A 21,949-nucleotide genomic window follows, 5' to 3' on the forward strand; every position below is an offset into this window, starting at 1 on the left:
AGATTCTTCTAGATATTTGCTAAAATTTGTAAAATAGTTCTATAGAGTTTCCTTTTGAATATGTTTGTAAAAAGTATAAGTAAGTATAGTGGTATCCATGTTAGTTGTAAATATGTAGGGTGCTATTAATATATTCTTTCTAAATATTTGCATAAGTTTCAAAAATAGTTGTATAGAGTTTCCTTTTGAATATAAGTACATAAAAAGTGTAAATATGTATAGTGATGTTCATGCTACTTGTAAATATGTAAAATGTATAAATGTTGAATGTAAATTTGAAAAAAGTATAAATACATACTAGAATTGTTTTCTATTGTTACTTCAATATCTGTATAGTCCGGACAAATTAGGTAACATTACTTTTTAAAGGATAAACCAAATCAATCTCATTAGAAACATCTTAAAGTTTTTATTACTCTTTTACCTTCAGATATATCTGAACACTATGATAGCTTAAAATATAATTTTATGGTCTCAAGAGCCCCTGGAAAACTTAAGGAAAGGTGTTATAATTAGGGGAGCTTTTCTGTCTTCTTCCTAGAAGTTTCCACTCCTCATCCATTTCTGTTTATAAAGAAGTAGGCCTCCCACAATGGCGTAGGCCTCCCACAATCGAGTTAGTTTGTACAGAAAATCTACTGCTGTGTTAGGAATACATGTATATATGAGCTACTTAAATAGCTAAAAAGTGTCTTTATAATTAGTATGGGTTTTAGTTTAGTTAAGTGGATACTTTGAAGTGTTTTGAAATGACTGTTTTCTTGTGGGAATCAAAATAGTCTCTTGAAAATTTTATTAAACATCTGTTAGAAGAGATTATTGATTTAGAAAAGGGTCTGGTGCAGCTAAGACTGCTGTCGTCACCTTCGACCCATTCCAAAAGGATATTCCATCTTTATTATCCTCTACTCCTTTACTGGGAGGTGTGGCAGCTATGGAGATCACTGTGGATGTTTCCAGGCTCTTAATAGGGACCTGGGTCAGAACTCAGTTAAGCACCGTACCCCTCTTGCCAGAGGTAACCAAAGACGGGCATCTTTCTTCTTGATAGCTTCCTGAATATATGTATGTAAAAAATCAATCAATAAGGACAACCTAAGACAGGCACAGTCTATCTCAGGGACCTGAGAGGCCCTTTATTATATCAAGAAGAGGGGATTGTGGAGGCCCACAAAGGTTTCCAGAGAGATCTGAGATTGCTTTACCCAGTAGGGCTGCATTAGCAGATTGCTTGACCACATGTGTAGTTAGTTACCAGGCGATTAGAAAGGGTCCACACCTGGCTGTGTTAGGAGGAGATATTTTGCTCCACCCCTTGGCATTTCTATAAAAAGCCCTTTAGAAGCGACAGAAGGGGCCAGTGGATAGTGATCCAGGCTCTCCCAAGGCTATCCTGTGTTTCTATCTATTTCTCTTCCTTCTATCCTTCTATCTTAATATTTCTAACTCCCCCTCCTCAAGAGTACCCTGGGGAAAAAATGGGAGTGAGCTTCCCACAGAGAAATGAGTAGGCCCCCCACAAATAACTTATGTATATATGTCTATGGCATCTCTGTCTCTTTTTTCTTATACTCAAATATGACTAGAAAGTTGACTACAGTTTAAAATAGTTTTGTGTAGAAGTCATAAAAGGCAGCACATTGACAAACTTTGCAGGAAATTTGAGAAAGGCCTTTGATTTGACAGAACATACTTTACAATTATGTACAGAATTTTAAAAAAATCTGACTTTAACCTTATTAATTCAATAATGTAGACATTATTATCCTCATGTTCCACAACCACTAAATATGCTATAAAAAGACATGATTGAATGATTTACTAGTAATGAGTAAAACCTAATAGATAAAACAGAAATTAATAAGTTTATCAATAATAATAATAGAAATAAAAGTGAGAAATCACAATGACATGCCATGAGTAGATAATAAATATAAAAAACAATGAGTAAGATAAAAATACTTATTTAGCTACAGAACTGTAAAATGACATAGTTTGTAGGGAAAACCTTAGAAAATTGTGTGTGTATGCAAAAGCACCCATCTGTGTGTGTGCATGAGGAATCACCCATCTGTTGAGTGTGTGTACATACACAAGCCCCCATCTGTGTGTGTGTGTGCGTGCACAAAATTACCCATCTGTATGGGCATGCAAACTTACCCATATGTGTGTGTGTGTGTGTGTGTGTGTGTGTATACAGAATCACCTATTTGTGTGTGTGCATGCAGAATCACCCATCTGAATGTGTGCATGGGGAAATCAGAGGTTGATGTCAGATATCTCCTTTATCTTTTACATTATTTTTACATTTATCTACATGTATCTATACAGTTGTACATGTACATGCCATAGCACAAATGTGGAGGTAAGAGTTCAACTTTCAGGAGTCAGTTCTCTCCTTCCCCCATGTGAGTGCCAGTGACTGAACTCAGGTGGTCAAGATTGTCAACAAATACCTCTACATGCTGAGCCACCTCACCTATACCTCTCTTATTTTTGAGTCAGGGTCTATCACTGAACCTGGAGCTCATTATTTAGACTAACCTGGATGGCCAGAAAGTCCCTAGGACCCTCCTGTCTCAATACCCCAGCATGGAGTTACAGACAGGTACTGCTATGCTAGCTTTTTACTGAGGTTCTAATTTCAGGCCCTCATACTTGTTAATTTCACACCCAAGAGCTATCTCCCCAGTCTAAATTTATAAGCATTAAGCAAAAACAGTAACTGTATCAACTTTTTCAGATATATGTAAACAGCAAATTAAAGTCTAATATTGAAATAAATAGCTTAACACATCACTATGTTCACTAGAAAACATAATATGATATATATATATATAATATATATATATATATATATATATATATATATATATATATATAATATATATATATATATTGAGCTGAGGATTGAACCCAGGGCCTTGCAAGCGCTCTACCACTGAGCTAAATCCCCAACCTCAATATGATATATTTTACCACTATGATTTCCTCTCATTGGCTACAGTCATATAGTAGTCGGATGGATTCTAAATAAAGTTAGAACCAATCTCAGAGTTGAAAGGACATACTTTTTTTTTTTCATAATGTAGTGTATAAAGGCAGGACAGATTCCAGAGCTAAATCAGACAATAAGAGGCAATCGAGAATAGGTTCCCTCCCTTCTGCCTCACTTGCATTCAAGTGTTGGCCGTATTTGCAGGCCTTACCAGCAATATCATCAACTCCAAGATGCATACCCACACATGATAAAGTTCAAGAAAACAAACATACTTGTAAAGTTACCCCACAAAAAGACTATGCATCATGTCTTACTGGTCAAAACTGTTAAGACTGAAACCAATGGAAGGAAATATGTGCTTCAATGATACTACTCAATGCCCATGTGGCTACCTGCATTAAAAATAAAATTAAGTACTGCTACAATCTCCTCTTCCCTTTTCTCATTCTGATTAAATGGTCTAGGGAAAAGACTAGGCATTACTTTTTAAAGCTACTACAGTAAATCTAATGCACTCTTCTCTTCTGAACAAGATGGAGTAGACTTTTCTTGCTATACCTCCAGTTGAAATGTAAATAATGAACTAATTAAAACACATAAAAGATTTCAATACTTGAAACAAAAGCTGCCATATGGTTTTGTGCAGGGAAATGGAGATGTTAAGAATAAGACAGAAGTGACTGGAAAGATGGCTTAGTGCACTTGCTTTTGTAGAGGATCTGGGTTTAGTTTCTAACATTCACATAGTGGTTCACACCCACCTATAACTAGTTCCAGGGGATCAGAACCCATCTTCTGGTCTCTATGGGCACCAGGCACACATATGTTACACAGACAAACATGCAGCAAAACAAATAAACATAAAACAAAAAAAAAATCTAAAAATAAAGAGTAAAGATAGAAAGTTCAATTAAGAGATGATTGTACTAATAGTAATAATAAGTAACCTAAATTAGAGTATCAAAGATGACAAAATGGACCTATTCCAAAATAGTAGATTGTCAAAAAGGTAACTAACTATGGGTGAGAAAAAAAATGACACATCAAGAATGTTGTGTTTGTGTCTTGATTAGCAAATGGATTCCTGGTCATGCCACTTGCTGATTTAGAAGGAACAATATAAAAACACTGCAGTCCATGAGAGAAGTTAATTTTCAAAAACAATGAGCTTTCAAAGAAAGAAGAGAAGATTTTAAAAAACACAACTGAGAGGCTAGGGAGATGCTTCAGCAGTTGAGAGCATTCATGGGCTACTCTTGAAGAGGATCTGCGTTCAGTCCCCCACACTCACATGATGGCTCACAAACCCTTGTTCCAGGGGATTTGATGCCCTATTCTGGCCCTCATGGGCACTAATGCACATGCTGTACATAAATATATATAGGCAAAACGTACATAAATATATATAGGCAAAACACTCAAACCCATTAAATAAAAATAATCTTTGAAAGAGAAAGCTGGACTTCAAGGGTTCACTGGATCTCTTTGTCCCTTTTTCCTAATATGGCTACATTGAAAAAGTGGGAGCTCTTTATTTAAAAAATACAAATGAAAATAGAAATAATCTGCTGATTCCTTGCTTCATTAACTTTCTATTGTCAACATCATGATAAAACAAATTGGGTAAGTTTAACTCAAAAGACCTTTATTTTGACTCATGGTTCTGAAAGTATTTAAGTAAAGGGACCACATATAATGAAAGCCTTCTTGATGGTAGACAGCAGAGGTCATGTAGCCATCACAAGAGATAGAAACATGTCAATTTTATGGTTCAGATATGAAACATTCTCCCCAGGCTCATATGTTGATGAGATGGTCTCAGCTGGGGGTGCTATTTGGGAGGTTGTGGAAACTGTAGAAAATGGAAGAAATAATGTCATGAGGAGCTGCATCTTGCCTTAGAACCTTCCTGACTTTCTGCTTCTTGGTGTCCATAAAGAAAGCAGCTTTATTCTACTACAAACCCCATTATGATGTTCTGCCTAACCATAGCCAAGAGACGATGAAACCAAAATAAGTCCTTTCTCTATTTTTTTTTTTCGTGTGTAACAGCTGTGAAAAACTAACACAGGAAATTAGAAGCAGGAAAGTGCAGTAGATGCTGTGATTACCTAACCATAGGTTTCTAAAGCATTTGGGATTCATTTAAGGGAGAAATATGGGAAAATTTGGTGACAAGAGCTGAAGAGGCCAAAGCCAGGAGTACTTAAAGGTGGGAGAAGGCTAACAGGAGTACAAACAAAGAACACCAGGTTAATGAGGGTTTGGATGAGAATAAAGACCTATAAGAAAATGGACTAAAGGCCATTCACGGGACAGTGTGGCAAAGAACTTGCTGGCATTTTGTCTGTGCCCTGAGAATTTCAGGGAATCAAAATTTAAAGTCAGTGCATTAACTAATCTGATGGAGAAAATCCAGCATTCAGGCTATGGCACAGTCATCACTACATGTTTGTTTGTTTGTTTGTATGTTTGTTTGTATGTTTGTTTGTATGTTTGTTTTTCCTCCTCTTTTTTCTTTTTTAAGCAAGGAACAAAACAGAAAGATTTAAAAGATAGGTGGTTTGGCCAGAAAATTATGTAGCACTTAAACTTGCTGGCAATAAGGCTATGGTTGTTAAAGAAACTGGAGTCACTAAAGAGATGCAAGTTTTTGTACCATGAAAATAAGAGAGATTCCTTGATGATATCATAGATGTCAGTGAGACTACCTACCATTCATGCCAAGGCCAAAAATATAAAAGTATAAACTCACTAGAAAAGATTTCCCCTCAAGTAGAGAGTGCTTCTGACACCTTGTTTGCACAAGACCACCTAAAGAAGCATTTTCCAAGAACCCAGCAGTATCAGGTGCAAGGCTACATCAACCACGGTCCAAGGGAGTCCAACTACCATTCAGGCTGGCAGCAAAACCTTGGCTTTGAACACATAATATTTTTTTCAGGCATGAGGACTAATGTTTTGTGGACACACAGATTATGAGAGTTTCAAGGTCACAAAGGTTTCTACCCTCATTTCAAAGAAAAGCCTGTAAGGCCAGCAATGTGCAGAATAGTCATATTCCTTATAGGCTGCCAATGAATGGGTGATAAATAGAGCAGATAAAATTGCTCAGATGAGAATAAAAAGAAAACAGCTGCAGGAGAAACACATCATGAACTAACAATTCTCAGTAGGCTGCTTTATAAAGCCAATTAATTAATATTTGATTAGTTGAGTCAGTGAATGACAAAATAGTACACTGAAACAATTCTAAAGTTTATGTACGGTTTTTAGTCCCCCTGCAAGAATTACCAGCCCTTCGGTTCTTCTTATTTCACATAAGGACCAGTAAAAAACAAAAAAACAAAACCAAAAACAAACAAAATAAATAAATAAATAGATAAACCAAGGCATTTGGGAGAATCACTAAAGCTCAAAGGATAATACTACAGATAACTTAGGGTAAACTGTATTTTTAAAAGTAAAGGCTATCCTTGACAGAATATACTTAGTTTTGTTACTAGTAACTGCCTAACTAAATGAAGATTCTTCTTGGTAGCCCAAGAACAAGGAGAGATGTGTTGAGACCTGGCTGGAAGAGAAGATTGAGCAGCTGCTCTGCAGACTAAAGACAGAGAGCTATATACTCTTTAGAATGCAGAATAGCAAAAGTTAAACAGAAAATATTTATACCTATTCTTTTTGTTTGTTTGTTTGTTTGTTTGTTTGTGTTTTTTGTTGTTGTTTTGTTTTGCTTTGTTTTTCAAGACAGGGTTTCTCTGTGTAGCTTTGGGCCTTTCCTGGATCTCACTCTGTAGACCGGGCTATATCTATTCTTTATTGGCTGGTTAGTTTCTTATGAGTTTTTGTTCCCATATAAGGCAGTTTTCATTGATCCTAAACTATGAAAACTATAACTTCAACAACACCAGAGCTATGTTTTACAAAAGCTAAGGCTGAATGATTGTACTTAGGGACTGATGTACTGAACAGGAAAAGTCCAAGGCCAAATTGGGACTCCTTGCAGTAACTATAACTTGATCCATTATACATATGTTCATGTGTGTATCTTCACTAGAAAATAAAAGGATTCTGTATTTTAAAATGTAATCATCTAACCTAGATGGTCTCTGAGGTATCTATTTCTAAAGATGCTCTCCTGAAGATCAACAGATATTGGGAAGAGTTCCCTCCATATTTAGCCCAACGGCATATTATAATAGCTCTTAAGAGACCAAAATTCTTCAGCCATTATCAGAAGATAGAGTTTGATCACCCTCTGAGTGAAGAACTCCTCCAGGAACAACAGATCTTCCTAACAGACAATAGGAACATCAAAAGATGTACAGTGATTTAGATAAAGTTTCAAAATATGGAATGTGGAACATGATTGAGAAAGATACTCAATGTTTACCTCTGGCCTTCATGTGCACACACAGACAGGCACATGAATGAACACACACACACACACACACACTGTGGCAATAGTTCGTTTGTTTTTTTAACCTTGAACTCATTCATAAAATAGAAGTGGAAAAGATAAAGCATAAACTGAACCTTTTTATAAAAGGCCAGTGAGATGGCTTAAAGGGCAAAGAGGTTCTTGCCGCCAATCCTGATGACCCGAGTTTGAGCCCATGGTGGAAGGATAGACTCAACTCTCATCAGTTGTCTTCTTACCTCCAGAGGCACAATCATTCACACACACACACACACACACACACACACACACACACACACACTAAATTAAAAGATATAATACAAAATACTAAAACTAAAATTTTCTATATATTATGAAACTTTCTCATAGTTTTTAGGGTTGATGAAACTATGTAAACTTTTCTATATAGGAAAGGAGGCCCTAATAAAGAAGTTTTATATGTAGCTAAATTCCTAATAATAACATTAACAACAGCTAACACTTACTGAATACTATTGCCAGACACTGCTGTTAAGTGTATGTGGTCAGACTCCACAGTTGTCAGAATAACCCTAATGGCTCTAAGGCTTTAGAGATGAAGAGGCTGGGGCACAGACAGTGCAAACTTTCAAGACCTTGCAGGTAGTAAGTGGGGAGTTATAAGCTAGCTGAGGTTATTGACTCCAGAACTGTTTATAGTTGTTTTTCTTTTGTTAAAAGTGGAAGGCTGTTTATATTTAGTCCTCCCACTTAAAATCAGTACTTAGGCTGACAATTCATAATGACTTGGGATAGCCTACTCTAAAATACCAATTCCTTTTCAGGCAGTATGGCAAACTAGTCCTGCAACAAAATATCTAGGTGTGCTGGATAAAACATTATTGTCTTACGTTTGCACCCTTCTTATCATTTCAGTTTTAAATTTCTATACTTGTATTACTTGAAAGTCAAATAGGTGTAATACAGTTCTGCCAACTCTTGCTATTAATGAACCAATTCCACTTTTGTGTCTCATAATATTTGGATTGTAGTCTTGTCTTCCAGAAACGTTAACCCTGAGAATCATTTCTAGTCAGGATTAAGACTATGTTCATTAAGACTAAAGTGGTGGTTAAGAGCACTTGCTGCTATTCCAGAAGAGTCAGGTTCAATTCCCAGCACTGACATGGTGGCTTCCAAAACATCTGTTGCTCCAGGTATCCCTACATCCTCCTCTGACCTCTGAAAGCACTCCATATATGTGGTGCACAGACATGTTCTAGGCAAAATATCCAGACACATACAGTTTTAATTATTTTTAAATGAAAAAAGAGTATGTTCTTTCACTGTTTTATTTTTAACCTAATTAAATTTTAACATTTTTCAATTTAGGGGTTCTATAAACAGTAAATAGTATAAAATTCAAACTTCAGACCCATATTAAGACAGTGTCATATACAAATTTTCACATGACTTACCTTGATTCCATATAGAATTAGCAGAAAAGCCTTTATTCTCCTATTTCCCCTATTTTATCTTACATTGAGAATGCTGCCACCTAGAGTGCAGGCTTTTTATAGAAACACATGTTTTTATAAGGTATTTTGCTTTATTTGGACTCCCAGCCTGTACATTGTTGCATATGTAGGATAAAACCAAAGTGCTTGCTCTTTAATAAGCCCCAGGACAATATACACTCATTTTTATTGTGTGCTGGGTATTTTTTTTTTTAGCTGAACACAAAAGCATAATTCAAATATATTTTTAAGTTTCTTGGATACACCATATAATAATACACATAGGTTGAAAGTAAATGATGAATAATGAAAAAATAAACCGAAGATCTCAGAGCAATAGATTTTAATAGACAAAGAGGTAATATAAATGACAAAGTGGCCAATTCACCAATAGAGCAATCTCTTAACAACTTGTATGGTGTGTTTGTGTGCATTTAAGTGCAGGCTGTAAGCCACCCAACATGGATGCTGGGAACTGGACTTGATTCTCTGCAAGAGCAGTATGTTCTTAATCACTTGAACTGTCTCTCCAGTCCCAAGACAGCAATCTTAAATATACACGTATAGAAAAACAGAAAATAACAATTCTGGAGACCTCACATTTCCAAATTTTGAAATTTTCTAGGAAATTACAGAAATCAAGATGATGTGATACTCTCATAACAACAGACATTTAAGTAGGAAGGAACAGAGAGTTCAGAAATCAACTACTGCATTTGCTGTTACAAGAGCTAAGAACATTCAGATAGGAATGAACTGTCCTTTCAATGATGGATGCTAGGGTAAGTGGATATCCATGTACAAAGGAATAAAATTGGATACATACCTGACATCATATAAAAAAAGAATTCAAATCCTAGCAACCATGGACCAGGTATTTTTTTAAATATATGACAAACTGGAATCCAAGGGTTACATGTTTTCTATTAAAAGATATCACCAAAACCATGAAGAGATAACACAGAGAACAAAGATTGGAGTATTTGGAAATCACATACCTAGCCTAGTAACTAGTAACTTGCACCCAGAATATAAAAAAGAATTCTTACTATTTAACAATAGTTTTAAAATGAGTAAGATATGTGAGTAGGCATTTTTCCAAGTACATACGAAGCAGCAATAGATTCATGAAATAATTAAAAATTAAAGGACAGAAAAACAGTCAAAGAAAGCTACAGGACACATTTTGAAATAAAATAAAAGAGACTGGGGCTGGCTCAATGCATTAGCAAAGAAAGGCACTTGCCATTAAGCCTGCTGGCCTAAGTTCAATCACTGGGACCCACAAGGTTAAAGGAGGTATTTATTCTCTGACCTCCAGGTATGTGTGCTCCCACCTCAAAAGAATTAAATAAATGTAATAAGAAAGGAAAAAGTGGGGCCACGAAAAGGGTGGGCTTTGCTGGAATTAGAGGTGTCGAGTTCGGTAACACTTTTGAAAGCCTTCCAGGGGCACTATAACTGAACAAGTACAAGCACTACAAAAATGGCTCAGGCTGGAACATAGTCTACAAAGGAGCTAAGCTTACTGGAAGTGCAAGACAAGCTGTTGTTCATGTACCCTATGGATCTGAGCCACCTCATCCTGACAAAGCCTCGGGGGAATCTCTGCAGGGACATCCTACAGTTTTGAGGCTGGTGGAGATTCATACGGCTTTAGAAAAACTCCGTCCCTTGGACCAAAAACTGAAGTAATAAATTGACAAACTAGTCAAGACCACAGTGACAGGCAGCTGCAGTGTGAGTGACCCACTTCATTTTAAGCCCGATTCAAGCAATATGCTAAGCAAGTTGAGCTCTGAGGATAAAGAGGAAGATGAAGCAGAGGAGAGCCAGTCTGAGGCTTCAGAGAAGAAACCTACAAAAGGAGTGTTTAAATATGTCTCACTACACTTGGTTCTAGTACATAATGAAACAGAAGCTGAGCAGGAGCAAATGCATTTGGAACAAGCCAAGAGATGGGTACTGAGCAGCTCTGTCATTTGTGAGCTTAAGGAGCAGTGCTCAGATACCCCAGGAAAAATCTGTGATGCCTGGCATCCTCAAGTCATTTGTCAGAGTCAGGAGGATCAACACAGAATTAACCATGAAGATAGGGCATGAAGATGAGTTTAAGTGGAACAAGCAAGAGAATGGACAGCAAAAGCAAGCAAGTACTATGAGCTCACAGCTTCATTCCTGCACATACTTCCGCGACATCAATGCTTTGACGGGAGAAACCGCTCACTTGATGAGGATCAGAGTCCTGTTAAAAAGCAGAAGTAGATACCTAACAAAGGTTGGAAGAAAAGAGGTTTCAGAGGCATTAGTGACTTGCTTATGTATTTTTGTCACCCTGGGATGCTTTTAACTTCATTGTATATATGTGTTTTCCTTGGGCTGTGTTGGCCTTGGAAATGTAGAAAGATCTTTACAAAATAAAATTGATTTTGCTTATGAATGAAAAGGGAAAAATGTTACTAAGTATCAAGAAAACCATTATACTAAAAGATGACTAATATATAATTTGCTGAAGTCATAATTTTTAACTGGTGTGTAACAAAGTAGTTGCAAAAATACAAAATGTAAACTAGAGTGCGATGCCACCAATATGAGAACAGGAGGCAGAAACTGGCAAGGAAGTTAAATGTAAAAAGACCCCAAAGTCCCAGTCAGCCCTGTGTCAGGTGGCTCACAACTGTCTGCAACATCAGGGGGTCTGATGCCCTCCTCTGGCTTCCATGGGCATGTACCCATATATGTGGCACACATACACAGATACAAATACTCGTATGCATAAATCAAATTTTAAAAGAAAAATGACCAGCTTCTTTCCTGCATAGTACCCAGAACTGTCCTTGGACCTGATGATAGCCTTACCCTTTCTAGAGCTCAGTTGCCAAGAAAGGGTCCTAGCTTTTCCTCATCTCTTTTCCCTTCTCAAATATCCCTTTTCTAGAAACCATACTGTGGACATGACTAAATCTTGAGATACCTCAACACCCAGAATGGGGACTGAACTGACAGTGCATTCCCTCCTCCCTCCTCCATGCAGTGAAGTCTTCACTCACACCAAGGCAGTGAGGCTCAGTGGTATCTTAGTCCTGGGAACCCTCCATGCTGTACAGGAACTCTGTCTTCTTCCTCTTAAGTTCCCTATAATAAAAACTTCTGTAAAAACTCACTCTCCGTGGTCCACAAATTTCATTCTTCAGATTCACAAGTGGGGGAAAAAAAGCAATTGGCCAGCTCTCTAGTTAAGCCCACCTAAGAACTGAGAAAGATTCCATCACTCTCAAAGGTACCCCATTATTCCCATATCACCACTTACTACCTACACCACCACTTGATACCTACAGGGAGTGCTGTACTTTCAAAACAGAAAAATAATAAGGCTGTCAAACAGCAAAAGTGATTGAAATCTAGTATATTGCTAGATTCTATTGTGCAGTACATCACAAAGTCACAGCTCCAGCTTAAATGTGAACTGTCCCTTATATCCTCTTTGAATGTTTTGACTCTGTAGCCCAGGTTTGTAGATGGACGTTTCTGTTCCACCAACAACTCCCAAATACCCAGCAGCCATTTCCCAAATTACCAGTCAGAAGCTTATATTATAACTGCTCAGCCATTAGCTCAGGCTTATTATTGACTAGCTATTACACTTAAGTTAACCCATAATTCTTATCTATGTTTAGCCACGTGGCGTGGTACCTTTTCTCAGTTCGGCATTCTCATCTTGCTTCCTCTGTGTCTGGCTGGCGGCTCCTGACTCCACTCTTCCTCTTCCCAGCATTCTCCTAGTCTGCTTGCCCCGCCTATACTTCCTACCTCACTACTGGCCAATCAGCAATTTATTAAACCAATTTGAGTGACAAATCTTTACAGTGTACAAGAGCATTATCCCACAGCATTTATCCTATTTTGTTTAATTAAAGGAAGGTTTTGCTGGGCAGTGGTGGCTCACTCCTTTAATCCCAGCACTTGGGAGACAGAGGCAGGCTGATCTCTGTGAGTTCAAGGCCAGCCTGGGCTACAGAGTTACAAGAAAGGCTCCAAAGCTACACAGAGAAACCCTGTCTAAAAAAAAAAAAAAAAAAAAAGGAGGGTTTTAACCTTAATATAGTAAAACAAAAAGTTATTAAGAATTACAGAATTATAGTAACAATATCCAATTCATTTGCACTTGACAAAATTAGAAAAAATATTTAATTATCTACCTTATCTTGGTAGAGTCTAAAGTTTTTGTTTTGTTTTGTTTTGTTTTTTGAGACAGGGTTTCTCTGTGTAGCTTTGCGCCTTTCCTAGAACTCGCTTTGGAGACCAGGCTGGCCTCAAACTCACAGAGATCCACTTGTCTCTGCCTCCTGAGTGCTGGGATTAAAGGCATGCGCCACCACTGCTGGCGAGTCTAAAGTTTTGTATCTAATCTATCTTTTATTATAACTTAAGAAAAACTATAACTAAACGGGACACAGGAAAACTTCTGGTTACATAATGGCACCAAATGTTCAGCAACTACATTCACAAAAAACCTGAGAGAGCTTGGGAAAGGATTCTAAACACATACAGAGTCAAATGTGGCTTCCTGGTAACCATTTTTTCTCTGGTGGGCTCAGTTGCTGGTGTCGAGCAGAGGCTTGGCTCCTTTAAAAGACAGTTTCCTGACTCATCATTAGTAGCAAAAACTGTGCAGCTCATTTAAGAGACCTTGCTGCCAAACATTTATATGGTGTTTATGAGCAGCTGACAGCACACTACTCGGTGGTGGCATGGATCTAAAACCTCCCCAGAGTTGGGGGGCGACTGTCAGGGAGCCAAGGAATGGGGTGGAGCCAGAAACTTTAATCCAAGCCACTCCTGCTTAGCAGATTAAATGCTTAAGTGGTCAGAAAAAGATAAAAGATAGGCAACAAGGACAGATTCAGAAAAAAAAAAAAAAACCAAAAAACAAAAACAAAACAAAACAAAAAAACAACCTCTAGACAGTTCATGGTGTGTTCAAAAATATATGTAGGCTTGGAAGAATAAAGAAAAGGTACAGGCAGTCATAAAAAAAGAAATATATAGTTTTAAAATTAAAGTCCTTAAAAAGGGAGAAAATTAATATTTAAAAAAGGCACATAAAGATGGAAAATACACAATATTTCCAGCACTCAAGAGACAGGCAGAGGCAAGACTGTATCCTAGTTGCCTTTCTGTGGCCATGATGAAACACTCCAACCAAAGCAACTTAAGGGAGAAAGGGCTTATCTTAGCTTACAATTCTTGGTTATAGTCCATTACTGTGGAGAAGTCAAGACAGCAGGAACTTGAAGCATCTAGTCACATCATATCCACAATCAAGAGCATTCTCTCTCCCTCTTCCTCCCCTTTTTGTTCAGTCCAGGGCCTAGCTCATGAAAGAGTGTCACACAACATTCTAGATGAGTCTTCCCACTTCAATTAATCCAATTAAGAAAATCCACTGGGGCTGGAGAGATGACTCAGTAGTTAAGAGCACTACTGCTCTTCCAGAGGTCTTGAGTTCAATTCCCAGCACCCACATGGAGGCTCACAACCATCTGATATGAGATCTGTTGCCTTATTCTGTCGTGCAGGCATATATGTAGGCAGAACACTGCATACATAATAAATAAATAAATCTAAAAGAAAAAAGAAAAAAGAAAATCCACCAAAAACATGCCCACAGCTCTGTAATGAGAGCCTCAATGGTCTATCAATTTATTAAGGGGTTCCATGGGGAAAACAGAATCACTGATACAAAATGAAGTGATGCCATTGTTTCCCAGAGAAAGATGTGCCATTGTTTCCCAGAGAAAGATGGGGAAAGTTCCAGACCAGGTCACCAAACTGTGCACAAGGAAGCCTTCCACATCCAAGAGAGCTTAAGACTCCCTCCCCCTTCCTTTTTAAGAGGTCCTACAGGCAGACAAGAAGAACCACCTTTTGTGGGATGACTCATCCCTAACCTGGCCCAAACCATTAAAAATGATACTTTCTGAGAGCCAACCTTGGTCTGCCTAAGGGTTTTAGCAACAGCAGCTGAGACAGGTTCTGGAGATGACCTGGACCAATGAGAGGCAGCCATGTCACACCAGCAGATGCATATTCATCAGACCTTTCCCTAGGGTGGGGTGGAGGGTATATAAGGGTTGCCTCTTCCTGAATAAACTGAGCTTGTTGTTTCCACATTCTCCTGGAGTCTGTGTGGTTGACTCTGTATCTACTTGGCCCCCTCCCCCAATGGGAACAACAACACAGAACCCTGCCACAGCCTCTATCAGGCCAGATAGCCCTAGGTCATGGGTAGAGCCAATTCCCACTACATTTCTCCTTTTTGTCTAAATAAGAAGGTTCTAAAGCTAATACAAAACTATATACAATAAGAACGATTATCAAATACTGTCCAGGAGAAAGAAAGGGTATTAACATAAACAAAAATGGAACTACAACCAACAAGAACATCGAGTAAGAAATATGCTGAATGTCCAGATCATAGGTAATTGGCAAATTAGAGAGATTACTTCAATAGCTGTTCTATCCTGAAGAATCTAAATCTAGTACTTGATATGTCCTTAAATAAAATACAAAATGATCATAACTTGTAACTATCTAGTCTTCAACCCCATCAAAGTAGATTATTGAATCTACTTTAATCCAAAAAAACAACTATTAATCTTACCTATTTTATATTAGTATGGATTTTGGTTTATTGATACAAATTTAAATTTAATTTTGTTATACTGTATGTATAGCTATATTTCTATCCTTGATTAAGGTATTATGTATGCAACTCATTTAAAATTGTAATATATAATTAAGAAATACAGATTAATAGTTATCTATGATAACCAAAACTTATAGTTATGTTAGTTAAGTTTTTCTAGGTATACAAAGGTTTTAATTAGGTAGATAATCTTCCAACACTTCAAAGACCTACAGAATATGACAATATAAAATGTTTTAAGAACTTAGACCTTTCAGGACAGTGAGACACATCTATTCCTGGCAGCACCAATTACTTCAAAGGATATTATGAAGTTTGCTTACAATGTGGAAAAAGTTAGCATTTTGGGCAAGAAACTGCTCGTTTGGACTCCTTGACAATGTTGTAGAAACTGGACATGCAAGACGCATAGGAAAATGATTGAACTTTGCCAAAATAGGGCGAGATGGTCCTTTAGGTTTTTGCTTCACAGAAGAAACTGCCAGAAATTATACAGGACACAGAGAAAAGCGACTGACAAACTTTGCCAAAATAGGCAAAATGGTCCTTCAAATTTCCTGCTTCACTGAAAAGTATGCCAGGGACTTTAGGCCTGTAGGCTGAAGATAGATGCCCCAATGTTACAGAAGAACTTTGGGTGACTGTCCAGGCAGCCAGATGTCTGTCATTTCTAGAATTTTGGAAGTTGCTTACAATGTACTTCCTGTTTACTCAGGTAATATTATATTCTTCTGGGGTCTTTGATGGAGTTAAAGACTAGATAGCTATTTTGTATTTTTCCTTGGTTATGATAAAAGGTAAATTAAGTATGAATCTTTACACTCACAAAAAATAGGACAGATGATAGAATATTTTCCTTAATTTTGCTAAATACAAATAGGCTAGATATTGTGACTGCAATTCTTGATTGATAACTATTTTGTTACATGTGATTTTATTATATTAAAATGAAAATTTTCCTTTTTGGTTAGGCAGAAAAGGGGTAGTGCTATGGGATGGTCTTTCTGTATGCTGTGAATGTGTTGCTACCATTAGTTAATAAAGAAGCTGCTACGCCCAATGGCTAGACAGAATACAGCCAGGTGGGGAATCCAAGCAGAGAGACACAGAGAAGAAGGTAGAGCCAGAGGAGACACTGACGCTGCCAAGGAAGCAAGATGTAATGGGAGACAGGTAACATCACAAAGCTATGTGGCAAAACATAGATTAATAAAAATGGGTTGAATTAAGTTGTAAGAGTTAGCTAGCAAGAAGCATGAGCCATAGACCAAATAGTTTGTAATTAATACAAGCCTCCCTCTGTGTGTTTATTTTATAAGCTGCTGCAGGCCAGGTGGGACATAGGAATTCTTCTGGCTACACAGCTCAACCTGATCTAGACAATCTAAGACTATCTTTAGGAGATTCTAGATTATATTAAGTTCACAGATTAAAAAAAATAGCCATCACAGAGCACCAAAAATTTAAAGCCAATCTGGTATTCAGTGAATCAGGGCTACACTGCAAGACCCTGTCTCAAAAGAAAGTGAAATAAAAAAATTATACAATAATAAAAATAAGTGACATTGGAGCTAGAAAGTGGCTCAGTGGTTAAGAACAGCTGTTGCTCTTACAGGGATCTGGGCTCAGTTCACATGGTGGCTAACAACCATCCCTAACTCTAGTTACAGGGAATTTAATGACCACTTCTAAACACCACAGGCAAGTCATTTGAAAAATAAACATATATAACAAAACACCCATATACATAAAATTTAAAAATCTAAAAACAATTTTAAGTGACATATAAAATACATGACAGCATGGTGGTAGTATTGCTCAGTAGCAGAGTACTTGCTTAGCATGAATGAGACCTAGGGTTTGATACCTAGTACTATAAGAAAAAATTATATAATGAATCCAAGATGTAAGCTAACGTAGTGCTAAAATTAAGTAGTTATTCAATGTAAAGTGTCTATCTACTTCCAGATCTCTTTTTACATGGGAAATTTTCTTTTTAAGTTGAAAAAAGAGGCAGCCAAAACCATCAGCTCTGATGTTTATCATAAACAAATCAAAAGGAAATGTTTGCACATTGAGAAAAAATGTCATAATACTATTACTAACTCTTCATATATAGCAGCTGTTGTTTTTCTTTTGTGGAAATTAAACAAATTAATATGTTAAAATTTAGGGAACTGAAAAGATGGCTCTGCAGTGAAGAGCACTGGTTGCTTTCCAGAGAACCTGCATTTGTTCCCAGCACCCACACTGCAGTTCATAACCATCAAATCCTAGAGGATCCAATGCCCTTTTCTGGCCTCCAAGGGCACTAGATATAAATGTGGTACACAGACATAAATGTAAGCAAAAACACACATAAAATAAAATTTAAAAATGAATTATATGTACACTTCAAAGAACTAATGGAAAAGTCAGAAAACAGTACCAAGGACAATATTTAAAAGGAAAGTATATTACTATAACAAATTGCCAATGAGGAGGAAAAAAAAATACCAGGTAAGATTTCTGCATGCACATATACATATGTGTCTATGTGTGTATGATGTTCATGAGAACAAAGATTATAAAAGTAATATATGTGCATAAATGCATATGATCTTCTCCAACTGGGCACTTCTCATTTATAAGGGGATTAGCTTGAGAATAAGTACTCGATGGATTACATTTACTAGAAAGAAAAGCTAACTGTAGACTATACAGTCTTGGTCCTCTAAATAATTAGATTTTGTTTTCTATGGGTGATACATAAGAATTCTTTGCATTCAGATAAATTCTTTGCATTGTTATTTTTAGAACGTTCTTATCTTCATCTAAAAAACTGAACCTATTGGGGTTGGCAAGAGGGAGGAGAGGGGCCTCCAATGACAAGAACAGAGTCCTTCCTTTACTCTTGGCCACTGGGCTGCTACCCCCACACAAACACATCACTATTAAGCCACAACCCTTCCTTTCTTATTCATCCCCAAGATCTTACATTGAAATCATACTTTTCAAAGTCCCACAGTCTTTACAAATTCAAACACATCAAAATTTCACTCTTAAAATATTTAATGTCTTTTAAAAGAAGTTAAGTTCCTTTAAAAATCAAAATTGAATTAAATACTTTCTTCAAGAGGGAAGAACCAGGGCACCATTACAATCTGAACCAAGCAAAACCTAACTACAACAGTATAAATAACTCACTGTCCAATTATCTGAGATTCATGATCTTCTGGACTCCTCCAAAGAGCTTGGGTCACTTCACCAGCTCTGTCCTCTGCGGTACACACAGCTTATCTTCTAGGCTCCGACTGGTCCCACTCCACTGCTGCTGTTGTTCTTGGTGGTCATCCCACGGTACTGGCACCTCCAAAATGCTGGGGTCCCTTGCTACAACTGGGCTGCCCTTTCACTAATAACCTCTCACAGGCTCTCTTCATGGTGTCAAGCCTCAACTTCTTTGCATGACCCCTCCAGTCCTGGGGCTTCAACTGCCACTGAGGCTGCACCTTTACCAATGATCTCTCCTGGCTTCTAACAGTGCCGAGCCTCAGCTGCTCTCCATGACCCCTTCATTCCTTCAAAACAGTACCATCTAGGTGATGCTTACACATTACCAAGTCTGGCTGCCAGCATAAGGTACAAGCTTAACCAATTATGGAATACAGCTTCTCTGTGATCTCAGGAAAACACTTCCCAGATTTCACCGCAGTGATGTCAGTCTCTTCTTCATCACTACTAATTTATTAGCTCCAGCTAACCAGCATCAATTGTCCCATAATACAAAGGTTTCACTTTAGTAGTTCTGGTATCTTGTCAATACAGCTGATTCCTCAGCCCCAGCTAACCAGAACCACAGAATCTTAAATTAAAATAGCAAACAGCCCCGGTAGAGTCAACTTCCTTCTAAAACTTCCCAAGCCAGGCCTTCATCCTTGACACTGCTCTCAACAATCTTATCTTCCAAGTTCCCACAGAACATCCCACAGAGATCTCAATACTCAATGGCTCTTCTAGTCCAAAGTTCCAAACTACTTGCATAATCCTCCCAAAAGCATGGTCAGGTCTATCATAACAATACCACACTACGCTGGTACCAACTTGTCTTACTTGGGATTTCTATTGCTGCAATGGAACACCATGACCAAAAAGCAAGTTGGAGAGGAAAGGGTTTATTTGGCTTACACTTAGCATTGTTGTTCATCACTGAGGAAGTCAGGACAGGAATTCAAACAGGGCAGGATCCCAGAGGCAGGAGCTGATGCAGAGGTCTGGGAGGGTGCTGCTAACTGGCTTGCTTCCCCTGGGTTGCTCAGCCTGCTTGCTTTATTTATTTATTTATTTTTCAAGGTCCCTCCCCCATTTTACATACCAATCCCAATTCCCCTTCCCTCCCTTTCTCCGGCCCCCTCACCTCCCTCATCCCATCCCCCATCCACTCTTCAGAGAGGGTAGGGCCTCCCTTAGGGAGTCAATCAAGTCTGGCATACCAAGTTGAAACAGGACCAAACCCCTCCCCCCTGTGTCAAGTCAGCCTGCTTTCTTATAGAATTCAGGACCACCAGCCCAGCTGGGGACAGCACCACCCACCATGGCCTGGGCCCTCCCTCATTGATCACTAATTGAGAAAATACCTTACAGCTGGGTCTCATGGAAGCATCTCCTCAACTGAGGCTCCTTCCTCTCTGATGACTCTACTTTGTGTCAAGTTGACACACAAACCAGTCACTAAACCCTATCCTGGGATATAGTTGCTCCAGGCAGTATAAAAATGGGATAAGTTCAGAGCCACTGTTTACATCTCCCAGGAGCTCTGCTTCAGCTGGGCTATGACAGGAACTGCCACTACTCTTGACGTCTCATCTAAGGAAGCTGCTGTAATTTCAGCTTCCACAGAAATCACAGAAGTGATTAAATGGTCTGGCCAAGCTGTTGACAGCTCCTGCTATTCTACATACCCAATGACAGCTCCAGGAGACTTCAAATCTGCTACGACAGCTTTGAAGTGTCCCATGACCATTCCAGAAGACTTCTCTCTGTCTGCTGCATAATCCAGTTGTCATCAGTGTGGAAAAGATTTGATTGGGCCATGCAGCCACCACTTCAGATATTCCCACTCTGGTCAGAAGAAGAATCTCTCCAACCCATGACAGCTAGCAACAGTAAACCTGCAGACTGCAAGACAGTGCAGACACTGCAGACATCAGAAAAAGCAATGTCAAAATGTGGGCCTGTCCCCCACTCCCTATATATGCAGTCTACCTCTTACTCTCATTGGGTCATGTCCATCCTAGCATTACCAATTTTATTTAGCACAGGCCCTGATAAAGCCTCACTCTGGTGAATTTATGCTTATCATGTCTTCTACTGCAGACAGAAAATACTAAGTTGGTTGCACCAAGAAGAGCAGCTAACACCAGGGCTGCTGGTCCAGAAAATGCCTAGCAGCCAGAGGGCAGCTGAAGTGCTCCAGTGAGCTGCCCAGAGCAAGGAAAGAGCTGCTAGAAAAGCTGCAAGATTTGCCAAGAGAAGCTGGGAAAGCTGTTTAACACTACCTGCTGAGAGCAGCTATTACCTAAGAGTGCAGAGATGTGGACCCTAAGAAATGAGAGCTACTGGCTCTCAAGAGCTCAGAGATGTAACACTAAGTGAGCTGTAACCAGGTCCCAGTGGCAGATGGTACTAAACAAGGTGGACTGAAGAATGCTCTCTAGCCTCCACATGCATATACACATAAGTGTGCGCACACATGTATATAGACACCTGCTCAGAGTTAAGTCACAAGGTACTACACTTAAGTTTTTCATACAAACTGTAACTATAGTAGAGAAACAAAGAATATAGGATAAAATACTGACGAAATGTTTTAAGATGGTGGCTAGTAAACAAAAAAACACAAAAACATTAACTAATTCATTGTTACCAACTGATTAGCCACGGAAAGCTGTTTCTCTAACAAAAACTAACCCTAGCTCAACTAGGGTTAAGTTATATCTCAAGTCTTGTGAATGACTGCTTACTTGAAATCTAAAATACCAAATTCATCAATGGCCCAGCTGCTCAGGGTTCTATCTTTGGAAATCAAGTACCATTTATTCTCTTATTCAAATCAGTGTATTTCAGACCATTTTGATTTTACAAGACATTTTATATATCAGTGAGACACAAGTCTTATTTCACTCAATTATCTATCCTAATCAAATAAAGGAGAGATCTATGAACACATGAATATATTAAATGTTTCAAGTAAAAAAAAAAAAAACTCATCATACAATGACATAATCTTATATTTAAAGCATTCAGGACTTTCATTTTTGGTTAGACAGAGTAGCTGGTACTGAAATACTGACCTGTCACAA

The 21,949-nt window shown here is 38.1% G+C and overlaps 1 protein-coding gene and 1 pseudogene across 3 annotated transcripts in view; one reads left to right on the forward strand and one right to left on the reverse strand.

Annotated features, from left to right (window-relative positions):
• The window catches only part of Ptpn4 (protein tyrosine phosphatase non-receptor type 4), a 183,348-nt gene that overhangs the window by 123,273 nt on the left and 38,126 nt on the right, over positions 1–21,949 (reverse strand). The gene's annotated exons all lie outside the window — the stretch shown is intronic.
• On the forward strand, positions 593–20,641 carry LOC118593239 (annotated as a pseudogene).

This window comes from Onychomys torridus, chromosome 11 (assembly GCF_903995425.1).
Source record: "Onychomys torridus chromosome 11, mOncTor1.1, whole genome shotgun sequence".
Lineage (NCBI taxonomy): Eukaryota > Metazoa > Chordata > Mammalia > Rodentia > Cricetidae > Onychomys > Onychomys torridus.